The 19202-nt window shown below is 38.4% G+C and overlaps 1 protein-coding gene across 1 annotated transcript in view; it reads left to right on the forward strand.

Annotated features, from left to right (window-relative positions):
* The first annotated feature begins 12995 nt into the window (after nt 1–12995).
* MFAP3L (microfibril associated protein 3 like) overlaps nt 12996–19202 on the forward strand; it is a 35294-nt gene continuing 29087 nt past the window's right edge. The window contains exons 1-2 of the mRNA XM_021553788.3: nt 12996–13265; nt 14696–14802. The gene's annotated coding sequence lies outside the window, so the exon portion shown is untranslated. The remainder of the gene's footprint in view (nt 13266–14695; nt 14803–19202) is intronic.

The raw sequence follows: 19202 nt of genomic DNA on the forward strand, positions 1-19202 counted from the left end.
CAGTTCCAAGAATGTTCCAAGATGTTACTTAATAAGAAAATAAGCTAATTTCTGCATCTGTAAGGAAGACTGGAAAGAGTTACTGTCTTAGTACACGCCTAGCCAGGTAAATTGTAAATATTTTAGGCAACCCATTAACATGAAAGCTAACAGCTAAAAGCTTTTTAGTAACGACTAAGAAAAAAGATACTTTATCACCCAAACAAATAGAAAACAGTCTTGATTTTTACAGAATTAACCAACACTTTTGCATCTCTGCTTTTTTTTTTCTTCTCTGGATTTCTTTGTTCAGCTCTTTTTAAGGGTGTTTCTAAGCCACAGGGGTCCCAGGTAAGATAATATTTCAGTAATTAAAGGCAATTATTTTTTTACCATTGCCACCATATCTTTTTTTTATCCTTACAGATATGCTATTACCTTATTCTCTGCATTTGTTGTAAATCACATGATACATAATCCCATCAATAACTAATCTCTGGCTGGTGGCAAGTCTGACCCAAAGACTTTCATTTAAGGAAGCCAGCATCACTTTAGGAGACCAGCACTAACTTTAGGGAGATGTAACTCAGAAGGATAACTATCGGGAATATAATATTGCCTATATCTTCAAGTAACAGCAGTTATGCCAAATTAATAAATGTGTTATTTCTTTCTGTCTCCTAACTGGCATAATGTTTCCCATTGTATCTTTTTATTTCTTTTTATTTATCTTTTCTTGCTGATTACCCTAGCAAGTCTGTGATAAGCCATAGATGTTTGATTAGTTCCCACATAATAGCTGTGAAGAAAGGGCTTTTAGAAAGCAACATGCACAGATGGCTCAAAATCTGTGGATATCAGTCACACTTTTAAGTGCTGTTTCCTGTGAACAAGAATCTCAGGGACTCATGAGTTTCAAAGCCAAAGCATATCATCAGCAGCTTTATAAGAAAGGTCATGCATTTTCATTTCTTCTGAGAAGGATATCCTATCTTTTAAGACTTGAAATAGTGGAAGACACACCAGCATAATCTGTTGGATTAAAGAGCTCTTCATTTACATGGCATTCTCTCTGGTCATGTCACTCATATTAATTCAGCTATTTCCTAAAGCCAAAATTAAGAGATAAAAAGGATATATTTCAAAAGTCTGGAGCTTCACTCCTAATCAATGAGTTTTCAAAAGATTTTCCATAAATCTCCTCAAAATCTACCCTAATCAGGATAAAGATATTTCCCTTTAAGACAGGAAAGTTCTGTAAAGTTGATAAAACAGTGGATAGGAAAGACACCAGTGGAAATAGTTTACATATTGGCAAATGACTCTTTGCTCTTTGGTGTCAAAAATAAGGAAATCAAATTTTAGCCACAAATTTTAGCCATCATATTATCATAAACAACATAGATATCTGATGTCAGGAGTACTTTATTTTAAAAGACCATTGGATCTGCCTTGCTTTGAATCCTGGCAATTCAGGTCTTGGGCTTCTTTGAAAAAGTGGCATTCAGGAAACTAATTTCGAGTTCCTTATCTGTAGTACCAAAGCCATGAAGGTGGGTTGGAGTAAAAAATTCATACAATCCCCTCACTGTTTCTAAAAGTAAAACAGGTTTTCAGAGTGGGTAAAGTATTTAGGGAAGTCCTACTGATTTTTTTATTATACTCTTGAATGACAAAGTTATTTTTTAAAACAAAACTAAAATTTCTAAGACCATTACATTGTTTTGATAAATCCCATATAAAAAGTTCCATGATTCCAAACTGCAAAAGCAAGAGGAAATCTTTGCCACATTCTTGAAAGTTTCCTGAATGAAATGTTGTAATTCTGTGACTACACATACACCCACACATTGCATCTGAGGTCTAATAAGAGTGGAAAATATATTTACAAATTGATTAAAAGTGTGTGTCTTGGTTTGACAAGACAGGAGTCTGTGAAGGAGGGCAAAAGCCTCCTGTGCAATGGAGAAGGTAAACCCCCTCCCTCTGAATTACCAGGATTTTTAAAGTAAAAGGCTCTCAGGCAAAGATACGGGAATGGGAGTAACAATTCTTTACTAGGAGAAAACTAGATAACAATTTAAAAAGGCAAATGCAATTGGTACAAACAAAACTAGTGATAAAGTCCACAACCTGAGGAGTCGGGGTGTTGGTAGCAGTCCGGTTGGGATGATAGATGCTCCTCTTGCAGTGGCTGATGAACTGCAACTGCAGTGGTGATCTTTAGAAGGGTGTAGTTTTCCTCTGAAGATCTGGTGGCAGTGGGGCCGGTCTTCCTCTGCGCCTGGGCCGCCTCCGAGCTCCGCCGCCGTCGCCTCACCGCACTCCAGCCGCTTCTCTGGGAATCTCGCCGAAGGAGCTGCTTCTCTGGGAAATCCCGCAAAGAGAAAGCTGCTTCTCTGGGAATCCCGTAAAGAGAGAGAGAGCTGCCCTGTCTCCCCAAAAAAGGTACCACTTTATACAAAAAAAGAGTGCTTGGCTTCCCCCTCTGGATGGAACATCTCACAATGGGATGGTGTAACGTTACCAGCCCTGCAGTGAGTCAGTCAATGGCCCATTAACAAACCATTACCTCTTCAGAGCAAACCATTGTTCTTGGAAGAGATAACAAACCTGCCCAACCTCCAACAGATGGCAAATAGAATACAAGCTTATCTTACAAACCAGGACAGTGTGCACTGACCTTTCTTTCACTGTTTAAAATAAAATATCAGTGATGCTCAGGACAACTGAAGATAGAAGGATAACAGGACAGCTAAGTTCAATAGCAGAGGAGGACAAAGCATGTAAAAAAAGTCTAGTGACAAAAGATAATCAGAAATCTTCCCCAGAGCCAGACACAAATTGTTGAGACTTGCTCTGATAGACATGGTTCTAACCACATTTTCTGATTATGAAATGGCCTTCTTTGTCAAGGGACAAAAATATTTTACTTCTCTAAAATTTGTATCAATTTGTATATTAAGGATGATAAACACCAGGCTAAAACAACTATATGTCACTATGGAACTTCTGGCACTTTGAAGAATCTCATAGAAAAATTGGCTTACTCTGTTCCCCAGGCTGTAACAGAATTCTTCTAATAGCTTTGCTAACATATTTGCCTCCAAACTAGGCATTCAATAGCTGTCACAGATTGCTTCCAGTAGCGGCTTCACAGACCACAGGAAATACAATATGCTGTGATAAATGAGCTTCACAAATGTTTTGCCCCTGCCAAAAATTGAAACTCACAACAAAGCCTTGCTCTTGCACCTTAACATTACATAGGATTTAATGCAGGCCAAATGTATAAATGGATCTGAAAAAGGGATTAAACACAATGATTTGGAACAGGACCATAAAAGACTTCTGAGCACAATGATCTGTGTGGTCCATTAGAGGATTTCCTAATCCAATGATTGCCTGAATGAGAAAGGATATCAAGGAATCAATTAGTTCCCCATTTTTATTCTCTTGCTTTGGCCATTGACAAAAACATTACACTGGACAAAAGAAAATTGGTCTTAACTAACACAACAATACAGAGGTTTCAGTTAGTCTCTGATTTAGCAAGGACTGCTTAGCTAAGACATATTACTGTGTAGGAAGTGAGTGACAGTGAGAATTAAAGTCTAGTGCCAAGCTATAGAGCAATCCACAATTCATACACAGGCACTGAGTCAGTTTGCTGCTAAGTTCAAACTTTTCTTAAGGTCACATCTTTTTTCCAGTCTTGTGCTCAGCTCAATGCAGTGGCTACATTATCATGCAGAGTCTATATACAATATCTAATTTCCCCATTGTAACAGCAGTTGAATAGAGATGTACTGATCAGCTGCATTGGAGCAACATGTTGGTTATGTACCAAAGAGAAAAAAATCCTGGTGGTGTCACCACATGGGCAGAGGATTGTAAAAGGGTTTTGCTTGAATTTCCTACTCCTTTCTGAGTAACTCCAAATGAGTCCCTTTAGTCTCTGTATCCCCATGGTGATAATGATAATTAACATCTTTTGTAAAGGACTTTGATATACAATGATGCTATTGACATTTCCAGGTACTTACATCATCAAATTACATAGCAGAATGTGACAAAGAATGCAAATTCATGTACCATTATCTTTTTCACAGCTACAAAGAGGCATATTATCCATTTCATCTTTTGTGATTCAAAGAAGTAAAAATTCTTTTCTGAATGTCCTAGTATTTGGGGGAAGGGGAGCAGACAGCGAAGATAAGAGTATACATCCCATCTTTAAGAATCTCAACTAGTAGCCTTGGTATCACTTCCATGCTAGGAGAGTTATCTCTCCAGTCACTCTGAGGGCAGTGGAGAAAGAGAGGTGCATCTGGACCAGGAGGCTTCATTGCTCTGGGTCACTCTAGCTGCACTCAAGGGCCCATCTCTCCGCAGCAAGGAGACAGAGGCCTGGGAGGAAAACCTGCTGACCCAGACTCCCATACTGCCCCGGCCTCCTGTGCTGCACAGGTCTGAGCACAGAAACTGTGGCATGCATTTAGGTGACCCTGTGCTAAATAAGGCAGCTGCATCCTACATGGCATAGTGGTTCTCACATGCTTAAGCAGACCGACTTTGAAGTGGCATTTGCCTTAAAAGTCTTATTATGGTAGAGCATCAGAGTTGTCACTGAATTACAGTGCCTGTCATTTGTACATCCTTTCAAAAGTGCTTCCTAAAAACATCTCCCACACTGGAATTGCTGCAAGAACTGGTTCTGTGTTTTCATTTGAATTCTATTTGAAGCATAGGGCAGGAAATGGGGGAAACCCATCAATCTAGTACCCCTCATAACAGTAATTATGAGGTGTTATTAATATTTATAAAGCTTTTTAAACTGGCTTATTTACTAGATATGGCTCTGGGAACTCATCTACAAAATTGTCAATTTATGAAAGCCATAATGTACATATCTTCACCTGAATTATTCACATTGGTTGATACAATTAATCTTTTCTGTAGCTGAGGTTTAAAATTGGGTCAGATTAATTCTATTACTAAGGTTCCTTTTTCCTTCTGTTGCCAGTGACTCACTTCGGTACAGAGGACTTCATTTTAGTTATCAAAAGCTCTGTGAGCAGAAGCACAGATTTTAAAGTCCTTTTCATGACCTTACATTCTTCTTGTTTCATGTTATTCTGGATCTTCTGCTAGAGATGTGTGTTAGTGACAATCTAGTGGAAGTTTTTAGAAATTCATGCAAAATTTTTTTCTTCATTAATGACAGCAGATAATAGTAGGTTTGGTGTTAATACAACTCACTCATTTATAACTTTATTTTTCCCTTCATGCCTTAAGCACCAATATTTCTGTTAGGAAGCTGAGGGCCTGATATATCTGCTATTTTTTCTCCTGGATAAGCACTGCTCCAGAATAGTGTTGAGGAAATAACTCCACAGTGTGCAGACAGCTCTGGTTCCCAGCACTCTGTAATATTCTTCTCCTGGTACAACTGTATTCTAGTCACATGGTTAAGCTCATACACTCAACCCATTATCTTTGCTACTAAGGGTACCATTTTACTGCAAACTAAAGACTTCACTTTTCTACTTAGCTGAGATTTATTAAAAATAAAATTGGGCCTTTTAGTTTATCCCAACATTCTGATTATCAACACAGTTCTGTGAATGAAGATCTCAGAGAATATCTTGGCCCTTTCACATAAATGAGTATCAATGTGCCCTTCCTTTCCACATATTCCAGCTTCACTTTCTTGCTTGAGATTAAACAGCAGCAGGGTTACAGTGTGTGGAAACAACATTTTGCTAACAAAGGAAAATTTTAAAGGAGAAAAGCTTTTTTATGTTAAGTATTATCAACATTAAGAATATGGTCCACATGGCTGTGTTAGAAGAGCATGAATATGCAGAATATGTAGCCTTGGTGTGCTCATGAAAGCAATGAGTGGTCTCAAATTAGAGTGTCATTTACCACTCCATTTAAGAAGTGGAAAGATGAAATATTTTAGCAAGTCTCCAAGTGAAAATATTTAGGCAGAGCTTATCCTATAGAACTGCTGGTCTGCTTCTCAAACTGTAGACAAGATCACTAACCGAGAAAGCAACAATCCAATTTTTTGGCAGTTATAATGATGTTTCCTGCTTGGGTACCATTATTCCAACCTTTGCATACATGAAAAGAGTCTTCCTGAAGCAGGTGATGGGTTTGTATAACTACAAAAAATTTTAATTTTCCATTGCCAAAACATAGGTACATAAAAGTCAAAGCAAAAATAAACATGGCATAGTGCTGCTGAATATGAACTGTCCTGGGTGAACAGACACATCTGATAATGTTTTTCAGGAGAAGGTGTTTGGATTTATATTGTGTTCTAGGGCCCTAGTTCTCCACTCAGTCTTATCACCAAAGTAAGATTTTATTTTCTGCAACAGATAGTATCAAACCAAGTCTGGATAGCCTTGGTTTGAGGTGGTAATAAGTCAATTACTGAAACAGCTATGACTTCAGGAAGGAGGTTTTACACACATGTATTTATTGCCTTTATTATTTACTGAAGTTATGCACTGACCTACTTGAAGGATCACCTTATCCCAGGGGCTTTTCAAGTGGAGTTACAAGCAGCTGCCAACTTTTTTTTATTCTTTTCATTGTCTGATTTTTTTATGCTAAGCTCTGGTAAGTATCATCTGTTAATATCTAACAGTATGGGTTTTTAACCAGCATGCATTTCAGGACCCAGGTTTAATAGTTAAAAAATCAGTGATGATTTATCAGCACATATCTCTATTTCCAGCCCAAGGATTACGCCACTTTGCTATCTAGTTTATACAGACAGGTGCAGAGACAGGAAAAATGATCAAGATAAGAGTGAAGGTAATAATGGAAAGAGAAAACATAATTAAACGCTTTATGGGAAAGGTTCCAAAACATGGAGCAGGACACTAGCATCCACTGCAGTATTTCTACAGCAGAAACAGATAGGATGCTTTTTTGCAAATTGATTTGCAAGTGATGTATCAGGTTTGTTGAAGACAAAGGAGCAGTCGTACTGTTAACAAGAGAGGAATTATCCTATTGAGAAAGAAAAAGAACAGAACAGTGAGAGAACAGTGCATCCAGGCAATGGGAAGCTTTAGAAACCCCATCAGTAAGATATAGCTAATGTCATGAAGCCTGAAGTGAGGCTATATGAGGTCTATTGCTTTAGACTGTTGAAGTGAAAAGATATGCACTCTCTGGACTGTAAAACCAATTAATACAAATTTAAGTTCCAGTTTTAATTCTCCAGAATATTTTCAGAAAAATTAGAAAATGTCTTCATGAATTTAAAGACTGGGTTCATCATAACATAATGAAACTTATTCCAGCTAGGATGTCCAGAAAAAAAAAATAGGGCAGATTTCTGCACTCTGTAAATGTTGCAGAAATGAAAATTATCCTTTTTTGAAGTTCTTATGGAGAGTATTTCCTTACAGTTCTTGATAAATGAAGATGGAAAGACCAGTTCAGCACTTGGTGGGACTATAAGGCATAATCTAGCTCAAGTTGTACCACATCATGAGACTAGAATTTAAAATGTCTTCCTGTAGAAAACTCTAGACACAAACCACAGTGAAGACAACCTCTGAACACTGAGAGACAGTAGCTGACACTGCTGAATGCAGAACTTTCTCCAGCAAGGTCACGGACACGCTGGAAAATTTTGCTTCTATAAATTTTATTGACTTTCAGTTTCTGATAACACTAAGTGAAAGCACACTGAACTCTGGCATTGTGCCACAAGAGACTATTTAATTCTGACAGCCAAACCCCACAGTTTGCTGAGTCACAGAAAACTCACAGTAGTAAGTAAATGAAAGGCACCTTTTGTCAAAGACAACTTCATAATGTAACTTTGACTAGACTTCAATTTATTTTCTGTCCCTCCTTCAGGGGAATATAATCAGAATATAACTTTGAGAGAAAAATGCAGGTTCTGCTTGTGAAATTGTTTGAAAACCCTCCAGCTCACCTGGCTCATAACCATTCCTTAGTTTCCCTAGTGTCCATATGGTGAAAGGAATAAAACAGCTCCAGGAGTAATACAATTTAATTCCACTTGTTCTTGTTGCACGGTCACAGGTCACACACTGTCTGTCAGTACACTTTGGTGGAATGAAGAAAATGTAGAATATAGCGACTTTATAAATACATTTTCCTTTTTGCTTGCACAACTTAGATTTCCTTGTGACAGAGGGTGACCCAAATTGTATTCCTCAGCAGGAACAGGTAAGTACTTGCTTCTGGTTTTTAATATTCCTGTCCCATGCAATTTTTCTATCAAAATGAGCAATGTATTTTCATCTGCCTCAGTTAAAACATGCAAATAGTAAAACATGTCAAAAGAATCCTTTGCTTTAAATATATGTTGGTAGTTAGAGGTGAATGACCCAGGCTGGCATTCACCACTGGTCAAATCTGAGCTTCTAAAACCTACTTACACTAAATCAAGAATTAACTGTATTGAATAATACATATCATAGAACCATTGCATGCTTTGGGTTGGATGGGACTTTCAAAATAATTTAGTTCCAGCCCTCCTGCCTTGGCAGGGACACCTTCCGCTAGACCAAATTGTTCATAGCCCCACCCAACCTGGCTTTGAACACTTCCAGGGATGGGGGAGCTTCAGCTTCACTAGGCAACCTGTCCCCAGTGCCCCACCATCATCACAGTAAAGAAGTTTTTCCTAATTTTATTTCTAAATCTACTCTCTTTCAGTTTGAAGCCTTTCTCCTATGTCTTATCACTTCATATCCTTGTAAAATGTCCCTCTCCAGCTCTCTTGCAGGCCCCCTTCAGGTACTGGAAGGCTGCTAAAAAGTGTCCCTGGAAGCTTCTCTTCTCCAGGCTGAACAACATCAACCCTCTGAGCATTTCTTCATAGGAGAGGTGCTCTGACCATCTCCTCACCTTAAAACTCAGTTTCTCTGGAGCTCTGTTTCCACAAAAATTAGCTCAACATAATGAAGTTCTTCAATGCTTCAACTGACCATCCACAAAGACACAAAGTCAAACATGCTGTCTCCTAACACTATCCCAGAAAAGCTATCCAGGCTATTTTCGTGCCATCTGGGAAATTTTAAAAATAATATTAAAAGCCTAACATGAACATTAATGGTAAAGAAGGGTAAAGAAGTTGAACATTAAGGGTAAAGAAGTTGTGTTTTTTTCCAAAATCATCTCTGCTGGACAAGCACAACTTGAAAATATTTTCTCATACTATCAACTCCCAGAATATGCTCAAAATTTCTGTACTATTCAAATGAGCAAAAAGCCTCAAGTCTTGAACAGTCTTGTTGAAAAATGATATAAAAGCTGGAATCTCATGTGCTGTATAAAGCAAGCCTCTCATTACACAGCTGAGATCAGTGGAGAAGCGATACTTCATTACACAGGTCTGAGAACATCTGCCTTCTCTCCCTGACACAGTGCTCCTGAGCAGTGGGGCTCCTGCTTTGTGGGGCTTCAAACTGTGGTGGCTGATTTCAATAGTGCTTCTCCTTTTCAAGTCCTTGGGGAAAAAAGCACTGCTCTTCCTCAATTCGTCTATGAGTGACCACAGAATGGCCTCTTACTGATTGTACTCTAAAAAAACAAATCTTAGATTTGTCATTTCTTTGGAGTTTGTCCTTGCCAAGATGGCTTTATATTATTTAGCAAAGGCAAACATTAAACCGACATCCCCTCTCAGTCTTACACTCCATGAGCATGAAAACTCCTTCTTAACTCTTCCTTAATTTTTACATGTAATGATTAATGATAAAGCTAATTAAGGCAGAGCTACTTCACATTATGTGCAAAGTGCACATGAGGAAATAGGAGACAATAATTTAACCCAAAAAGACCCACTCATCACAACTGCAGTGACTTATCAATTTCCCAAAACCATGATGAAATCTAGCTAACAGATTCTAACAAAGCAAATTCACAGCCTAATATAAACTGCTGCAGATTATACATATGGTTTTGATGCTTTTTCTTTATGTCTAAGCATACCATCAGAACAAGAGTAGGATAAAGTATCTGTTTTCAGGTAAGAAAGTGAACAATCTCACACCACAGCCCACAACTCCAGATGGATGCAACATGTTAGGAACCCAAGAAAAACATTTTATTCTAAGATCTTTTTTTAAAAAATATATATTTATGTCAAAGCATAAATATTTTTATTCTGTAGTTTGGAACATTGAGACACAAACATAATGAGTTGTCTGAAGTTCCTGAGGAAGTCTTCAAAAAAGATGAAAACCTAGACCTTCTGACTTCCCATTCACTGATTCAGCCATGAGACTTTCCTTTGCCATATAATAAAAGTGGTGCTTTACAACCCAAGTCTACCATGACTTACACTTATAGGACACATGTAATGTACAACATAATTTTACATTTTCCTTTATTTTACTTATTTTACTTAGGTAACACTGTGAGAAACAGCTATTGCCCAGAGGTGTGCAGCTCCATCATCCATGCAAGCAGGCTGGACAGTTTCTCCAGTGACCAGGTAATAGCTGGCTACACTCTTTTTACTTACCCTCAAAGCCAAGCATTCAATTAACTCATCAGCTACCACTGGTCAGCCACCAACTTCATTCTTTTTTTAAAGCTTTCATGAAAAAAAAATCAAAGGACTTGTGAAAAACATAGTCAGAAGAAGCCCCATCTAGGATAGAACTTAAAATTGATTTCCAATGAAATCATGGCTGGCATGACAAGGAGGGTAGTAAGGGATTATGCCTCTGTGACTGACTCATGTGTTTTGCTGTTCTTTGAAATCAAGAGCATTGATTTTTTTTTTTTTTATAGTTTTACTTGGGTTTTCTTCCAGCATCCTGCAATTCCCCAGGGCCCAGAAAGATACACTGCTTGACACACAGGGAAATTGCTGAAAGGTCAGTGTGCTCAGTACACATTGGCAGCATCTGTGGTGCTCCTATATTTGTGAAGATCCAAGCAAATTCAAGGAAGAAAATTATATTTGAAGAGCATTTTACCTTAAGTTTTTCAGCCTCCTGAAAAATAGCTCTCATTTCTAACCTTTTTATATATTTGTGCACAGATAGTCCACACAAGTTAAAACAGGCTGGCATCTGAGTTTTTACATAGTTAGTGTAGCAAACTCACTCTCAAGTACAAGCCCAGCTTTTCCCTCTAAATTAGTCAGACTGTCCAGATCCACATGTACAAACATCACAAGAACACAGACTGGCACTGACACCCAGCAGAGTCTGGCCAGCTCTGTGTCATCAGCTTCTCAGCAGCATTTACTGGCACTGGCAATGGCAAATCCTAGCTTGTATCCCAACATTGACTGATCTTTTCTTGATCTTTTCCCCAGCCTTGCAGTTAAGCCCCAGAGCAAAAGGTGGCTCAGAAACCAAATGTGGAATAATTTCTAAAGTCAATCTGAAACAAGTCATGGCCTTAGCATTGACTGAACATATATCCCAATCTAACCTCTGCCCTTTCATAGTGAGATATCCTTGTCTGCCACCGACCTGACAGAAGAGCATCTCTGTCTTCCTTGCAGACACCATACTTTGCCCTGGAGCTCTGTGACTTCAAGCCCCAGTTTGAGCTCAAGCCTTTTCATCCCACTTCTTTTCTCCAGAGAGGGTTTTGCCCCATTTTTCTTCCAGGCCAGCTAGAAATTAGAATGTGATGGAGTTTGGATTACTTTGTACATTTGCATAAATCATAGTTTTACTCAGTGTAGCTTCTCACCTTCATCCCAGCCAAAGCTGTTCATAACCTAAAAACTGCTTTAGGATCAACTTTCTGCCTGAATTCTGAAAAGCTTCCCCAGTAACCTGCAATGAACTCAAGCTTTGCCTTTTTTCTTTTATGCCTAGAGGTCAAATCCTACTTTATCCACATGTTACCCAGTGATCCAACCTCCTCTCTCAGAGCTTATTTCCCAATGACACTGATTCACATCAACTCTCAGCTTAGTTTAACAGGCCCTGTTAATTATTATATGACTTTTTAAATTTACACAAACAACCTCCAGTTCCATGCATAACTATTTACTTCCAGAAGGCTACATAGCCTTAATTTGGAAGCAAATATACAGCCATGAGCACCAGTCTTTCATATCTGTCTAAAAACTTAATATCTTGCTAAAAACTGAGTCTTTTATTAAGGTGGCAGTGCCAAGAGAACTTTGTTAAGATGCTCAGAACTTGACAAGAATCAGATATTTTATTGGAATTTCTATGAAAATTAACTTATTTTTCCTGTAGTAGGGATACAGTGATGTTTTAGACATGACACAATGTCTGCTCTGCACATGTACTATCTCATATTACTCTGGATGCCACATTTCCACGTACATTATAGCCTCAGAAGGCATCATGGTCTAACTTAAGAGTAATGATTGGAGCGGTTTTGTGTGGCAAGACTATTACAATCTGATGACAAACTGACCTATTTTGTTTTATTTTATTCCTACATCTAATAGACTAAATTATATCAAAGAGTAATTGGTAATAGCTGAAAATGTAATCTGTTAGCTGCAGCAGTGAGACACATAATCAAACCAGGAAAGAGATGAGGCAGCCTCTGCCTGTCTTTGGAAAAGTGAATTTGCATATGACACTTAGACACCTATGGAGCCAAACAGAAAAGGTTTAAATTAGCATGATCACCTCTGGATTTAAACTTATAGGTCACACTTGCAGTAACACCTCACCAGGCTACTAGAAATCAGCCTGTCAGAGAAGCCCTTCTTCACCTGGAGCACAGGGTCACTCCAGAAGAACAGGACACTACAGAAGGACTACACACAGATGAACTCTGTGGACAATTTTCACACCTTTCTGAACATGACAGGGAGAACTCAGCTGGGAGCCTACCATGAAAGGGATACCCTGCCATGCATCTTCAGTAAACTCCTCACAGGAAAACATGGGCTGGTCAGAGGCAAAGAGCAGAGAGCCTCAGTCACCCAAGTGGTCACAGATTGCAAGTGATACCTGCAGTTTTACCAGAAGCTCTCAGAGAAGTCTGCAGGCAGGAGCCAGGCATGTAAACACAGGCGTGCAAAATCAGTCTGCAGTGCTCACAAGGCTGGCAACTCATCTGCAGCGGGAACGTCACGGGGATCTGAAGGCAAATCACCCTCGGCTCTGCCAAGGTTTGTCCTGCTGTCTCTTAGCTTAGTGAGGAAGTAAAACACTGCAAACAGCAGGAGCCTCACAGAGAGAGCAGCAACTGAAGGGATCAAACTTCGGGGTCACTCAGGTGATGGGAAGTGACTGTGCTCTGCTACATTCACCTCTCTGTAGGTAAGTCATGGCTTTCAGATAAAGCACAAAACATGAGCTAATTAGACCTTTATTTTCTTTTCAAATCCAGATTATGGCTTTTGGCAGAGAAAATCATCAGTAACTCAGCACCCTAGCAGCTCATACAGTGAAGAAATTTTGTGCCTGTCCTGCTGCCTCCGGGCCAACAGCTGCTTCACTCAGTTGTTCTGTGTGATAAGCAGTATCTCAAGTGCACAGCTAAGGCAATAGCCTGCTGGCTTGCAGGCTGTGGCTTGCATATAAGTAGTAAACTGACTAAACTGGTTTTATTTCATTTAAGGAAATATTTTTTTCACCTGATAAACTGTAGAGGTGGTCACTAATTGTGGAGTAAAAAACTTCTGCAAGGTATTTGTTCCTAAAAATGCTGTACTTTCCTTTTTAAGAACTGCAATAAATATTAAAGCAATTAAAAAAATTTCTAACTGCATCGAACAACTCTGCAGTTCAGATTTATGTTCATAGCATAATTTTATTCAGAGGCAATTATACAAGACATGTATGTTCCCGGGAAGTTTTTTTGTGATGCTGTCTGTTTTATTTAAACAATAAATGCCATGCAAAATTGACTTGGGAAGCTGGGCTTTCCACTAAACACTTTAGCTTATTTGACAATAAGCAGAAAATGGACAAGAATGAGGGCATAGTAAGTATTCAAACAGCTGCATATGCTGATAATGAAAAAATTTATCTGTCAATGAGCCTACAGTCCATCACTTCTGTAAAAGCAGACAATAGCAAATTAAGTTAGCAGGCCCCTGCTGAAAAGTGCCAGCTGCAAATAGGCTGCCTGGCTGCCTGGAAGGATGGGGGATTCAAAAGGGTTAGAGCTTTCACAGTGAAATACAAGGCAAAGTAGTACCACAATTTGCTGCAAATATAATGACTTAGAAGCAGGCACAGATCATGTCATGCAATGATGGAAAGAGCCAATATACCAAGCTGCTGGACTCTGAGTATATGTCCAGAGGGTCTACTCCCTTGCATACACACATGCATATGCTGTGGAGAAAAGGCTCCAATTAGCATGACTAATACCAGTTCAAATGAGGACAGCATTGCTGCATTTCTCTGCATTTTCTGCCAGTATACATCTGGTAGTAATAGAGGATAAATATGCTTTTCCAATTATTTTTAGACATTTACTTTAAAACAGACATTAAGTTATGCTGAACTGTGTACATCACTGATTTGTAATATCATGGACTGACAAAAGGAAACCTAGCCCAGAGTCCAGAAAAAGAGAATTGCTTGGTCATCTCATAAAACATTAGGGTAAAAATTGTGTAGTAATATACCCATGGTATTTCAGATGAGATCTTGTCCATCTTGAAACTACTTTCAGTATGACAATGTTGGAGACCTGCAGGATCAATAAACTGTTGTTTTTATATCTTTTCTTTTGCCAGACTTGGCAGAGAAAAACTGCCCTTCCATTGGAATGGTTTCAGGGATTACAGTTAAGGAAACGTTCAAAACACCCCAGCTGATCATGAAAGAAGCCACAGAGATAGGGGTGAGTAAAAACTGTCTACTCAGGGGAAAAAACTATTCTTCAAGCAGTTTTACCTATATTGTGAATTTCTGATGTTCTGAATATGCCATGAGTCAAGTGATGTTTTCTTTCAGAAGACAATAAAATTTCAAGGACTCTGAAGGGGAAATCACATGGTTACTATGATGGTTTGGAACCATCATCTGATCCATTATTTGCATGTAATTTCCCTTGGGAATGTAATATAATAAAATTCCATTAAATGTGATGGACATGGAAAATGTCCACAAAGAGAAATGCTTGTCTCCCCAGAATGTATAAAACACCAGGATGGGTGAATCTCTGTATCAATCTCTTTCACCTTCAAGATTAGCAAGGCTAGGGTGTGAACTTTTAGTAGTTTTACAGCTTCTACATTAAAATATGTGAAACTCAAGAAGAAGCATGGATATATTAACAGGACACCATGAACCAGTAAAATCTGAGTAACCACACTCTTATATTCAAAAATGCTGTCTCCAACACAGTATTTCCACTAGCTTCTTTCAGCCCCAGTGAAACGTGGCTGTACCTAAGTATGAGAAATGTATTTACCCAAACCATAGAGAATTTTAAGTGGTGTAATCTTGTTGCCTTTTTTAATCCCCAAAAGTGATTTATTTATTACCTCTTCTTTATTAATAAATGTGCACATTATGCAATTAACAACCATTATGGCAAAAAAACCCAAACAAACAAACAAACAAAAAAAAAAAAAAAAAAAAAAAAAAGGAAACTAAGAAAATCCCTTTAAAGTGGAGGAAAAGTTGTTCTAAAGACTAGGAAGTATTCTGATGATAGTCATAGTTTTTTTTCCATCTTTAATTTTTGTTCTAACAGCAATTATACTACTTACTTATCTTTCCAGAACAAAACACATTTCCAGTCTTACAGTCAACTTTCAACTAAAAGAAAGGACTTTAGAAGAGTATTCTAGGTCTACAGTACATCCATCCTCTTTCACTAGAATATTGGCAAGAGACATCCATGCAATATCCAAAGCTACACCTAACTTTTTTTCCATTACTGACCAGGAATTTTCAAGACTGTTCAGGCAGGTGTTACAGAACACATGAGCACATAGCCTCCTTTCCACTGTCAGAGAAATACTCTGAAAATACCTACCAGTCTTCTGCCTGTTGTCAGAAAGTTCATGGAATGTTAGGATGTGAGAAACAAAGTGGTCAGTAGTAGTCAAGTCAAGGCATTGGAGATCTCAGCAGTTCCAGCTGTGGCAGCAAATTGGATATTCCCACAGTCAGCTCAGGCAGATGTGGGATTTGTCTACACTGACCAACACCAGCTTGAGTATCAAAAAGCAAGATACAGCACATATTTATATTTCTGTCCACTTAATGGGCCCATACAAAAAGACACACATCTTTAAACCCTGACTAACCCTATACACATTATAATTACAAAGCTCTCTGAGCTGTTTTGGTACCAAACATACAGTGCAGGCAAGAAGAGTGGAACAGAATGAGCACTGGGTGTCAGAAGTGCCAAGCTCCTTTGCTCAGAACATGCAGAGCAAAATCATGCATCTGCCCAAAAGAAGGGAGCAAATGCAACATGACTAATCAGTGCAGTTTTCCTGATATACTTTAGCATTTCCATATGCTTTTCTCTAGAGCTGAACAATCTATCTCTCACTCATACATGTGTATCTCACCAGACAGCTTTCAGAGATACTGTTGCTGTGCTTCCTGATTACAGATGTGGGAGACTGTCAGGCAGCGAGAAGAGCTGTCCATTTCTCCCCCATTCCCATTTGGTTCATTTCAGATCAGTTATTTCTGACACTGATAAGTTGCTGCATTACAATAATAATTCTGAAGCTTAAGACATCAGTCTACGTGTCATCCTAAACCAGTGAGTCAAGTATTTGTGACTTGAGAGAATGAAGGCTCAAAGTCAAGTGGAATAGTGTGGAGGGAAGCAAGATGGAATGTTTGCCTGGGGCTTTGCCTGGGGCTTCGGACTCTCCTGCCCGAAGTTCCTTACCAGCACAGTATTCCAGCTTGATATTAGTGGTCAGTGTGTTAGTTGCTGGTATTTGGATTAACTTAACTCCAGCTTCTCTTTTAGGACATTCGTTTTATCTGTTTTTTTCTTGTATTTTCAACAGCAAGATTTTAGGACACTATGAGAAACTGTGGGAGAAATTGTATGAAGTGATCAAAACAAAATTCTCTTGCAAACTGGCACTTTTTGAAACCTGCATTTATTGATGCATGGAAATTATGTGTCTGATTTTACTCTGACACCAAAAAAAGTACCTATCTTATCTTCAGTAACTATCAAGAACTGCACAATAACTTAATAATAATACTTTGCACAGTACATGCAAACAACAGAATATCCAGCAAAGATCTTCCTGAAAGTATCCCTGTAACCTGTAATGAATATACAAACCCCTCTGTTGGAGGTGTGTAAGCTGTATGTCAGAGCAAAGTCTTTAAGCAATTTAAGCAATTTGAGCAATTTGGTGAGGGATACACCATACCCTCCTGAGAACCCATGAGTTGAGAGCATCCAGCCCCTTGGACATGTAACCTAAGACTATTATTGGCTCTTTGTATGACCAAAGTGCACAACGATTTTTTTTCCTTTTTAATAAGTTTGTTTATGCTCATCAAAAAAAGGCCCAGGAAGATATATTGGCTGCTCAGCAGTGTCACTTCCTTGTCAGCCAATAAGGTTTGTCACACCGAAGAACATGTCTGCATAAATCAAATGGCTCCATATCCTTTATATATAACCATGAGATCCTGAAATTTTGAGAGTAGATTCAAAATTATGAATTCTATATTCTCCATGTAAAATCTGAAAGCAGCCTGAAGCCATCCAGCAGCACCTCTACATAACTCCACACAGGACCTAAGCAAGTCTGATATATTAGCCTTACATTCCATAAAGAATTGTTGTCAAAGTCAAATCTCTTTCACAGCACAGAAGGTGCTTCAAAAGAAAATGTAGTTTTGAAAATTTCTTCATAAACTATTTACAAATCAAACAAATAATTGGAAACTCATTCAGATAAACTGAGTTTGCTTTATGAGAATGAACAGCATTTGATGATAACCATTTCAATTTTATATTTTAAAAGTCTCAGTGGACTTTAAAACCAATAGATTTTTACAGCTATTTCATTTTCCACCAATTTATATTTTCCAAATAAAATAAGAACACTGTTGATTTCTAATACATCTTCATTTCCTCTATTTTTTTAATAATAGACAGTCTATCAAATAATTATCTCACTTTTTATTTTTAAATACTGTTCTATTTTATAAGCCACGTGGTACACATGTTAAGTTACTCTATAGACTATGATATTTTACAGCAGTTTCATAAATTCACCTTCTAAAGTGATTAAGCTATTCTCTGGACTCCAGAAATAAACTCCCCAAACAAAATTATGTATTTTTCATCAGACGATAAACACCCACAGTGGAAGCACTTTAGTTCTCCAGAGCTGCAAATATTTTGAACAACCACTTGTCATCAGTACATGAACTATATATATATCATGCAAAGAAAAACCAATTACCCACATATCAAGTGCAGTGAAGAGAAAGCCACGTGCCCCTGTTGCTGTTTCAATTATCTTGAATTACCTATGTCCTTGAAATACAGTTAATCTCCCACCAAATACCTGATGTGGATATCTGGAATATATTTGCCTGACTGGACCTGTGAGGTAGCTGGACATGCCCCACATCAGCTGGGTTTACCTAAGATGACTCCTGGCTTCTAAGTGCACGAGAAATGGAGGAAAGAGCATCTCAGGGTGAACTGCCCCTGCCATGACATTTGTTCCCTCCAAGGTGTGTCTCTAGTAAGCAAGAACTGACACCATCCCCCTGTTCAGAGTGGAGGGACAATTCATTGCTACTCAGTACAAGTGCTAAAGGTGATGGGTATTTGGAACCAATGAAAGTAAAAGGCAGAATCCATGCTCAATGTATTCACAGAAGCCATCCCCACTTTGGAGCAGGAAGGGTTACTGGAGGAAGGCTGGGCAGACTGTTACTCTGCTTTGTTCTTCCTGCTCTTCAAAAATATTTAGTAAGTCTGCCTATTCTGAAAAGTCCATAGACAGCTTTCTGTAAACAAGAATAATACTATTTAATCTGCAAAAATTAATATTTTGGCAGTCTATGAATCTTAGAATTTCTCGCAACTTTATTTATTCTAGTAGATGACACCATTTTCTCCGTTCTAGGCAATATATATGTTAAGATTTCTCCTGGAGTGTCTCATTAATGTAGGCTTGGGAACAATGAAATTAGGCAGTAAAATCAACCTGTGTTATAGACAAAAGGGAAGTTTTATAATGCATAAATATCTGAGTCCTGTGAAAGGGAAGAAGCAGTTTT

Source organism: Lonchura striata, chromosome 4 (genome assembly GCF_046129695.1).
Source record: "Lonchura striata isolate bLonStr1 chromosome 4, bLonStr1.mat, whole genome shotgun sequence".
NCBI classification, from domain to species: Eukaryota; Metazoa; Chordata; class Aves; order Passeriformes; family Estrildidae; genus Lonchura; species Lonchura striata.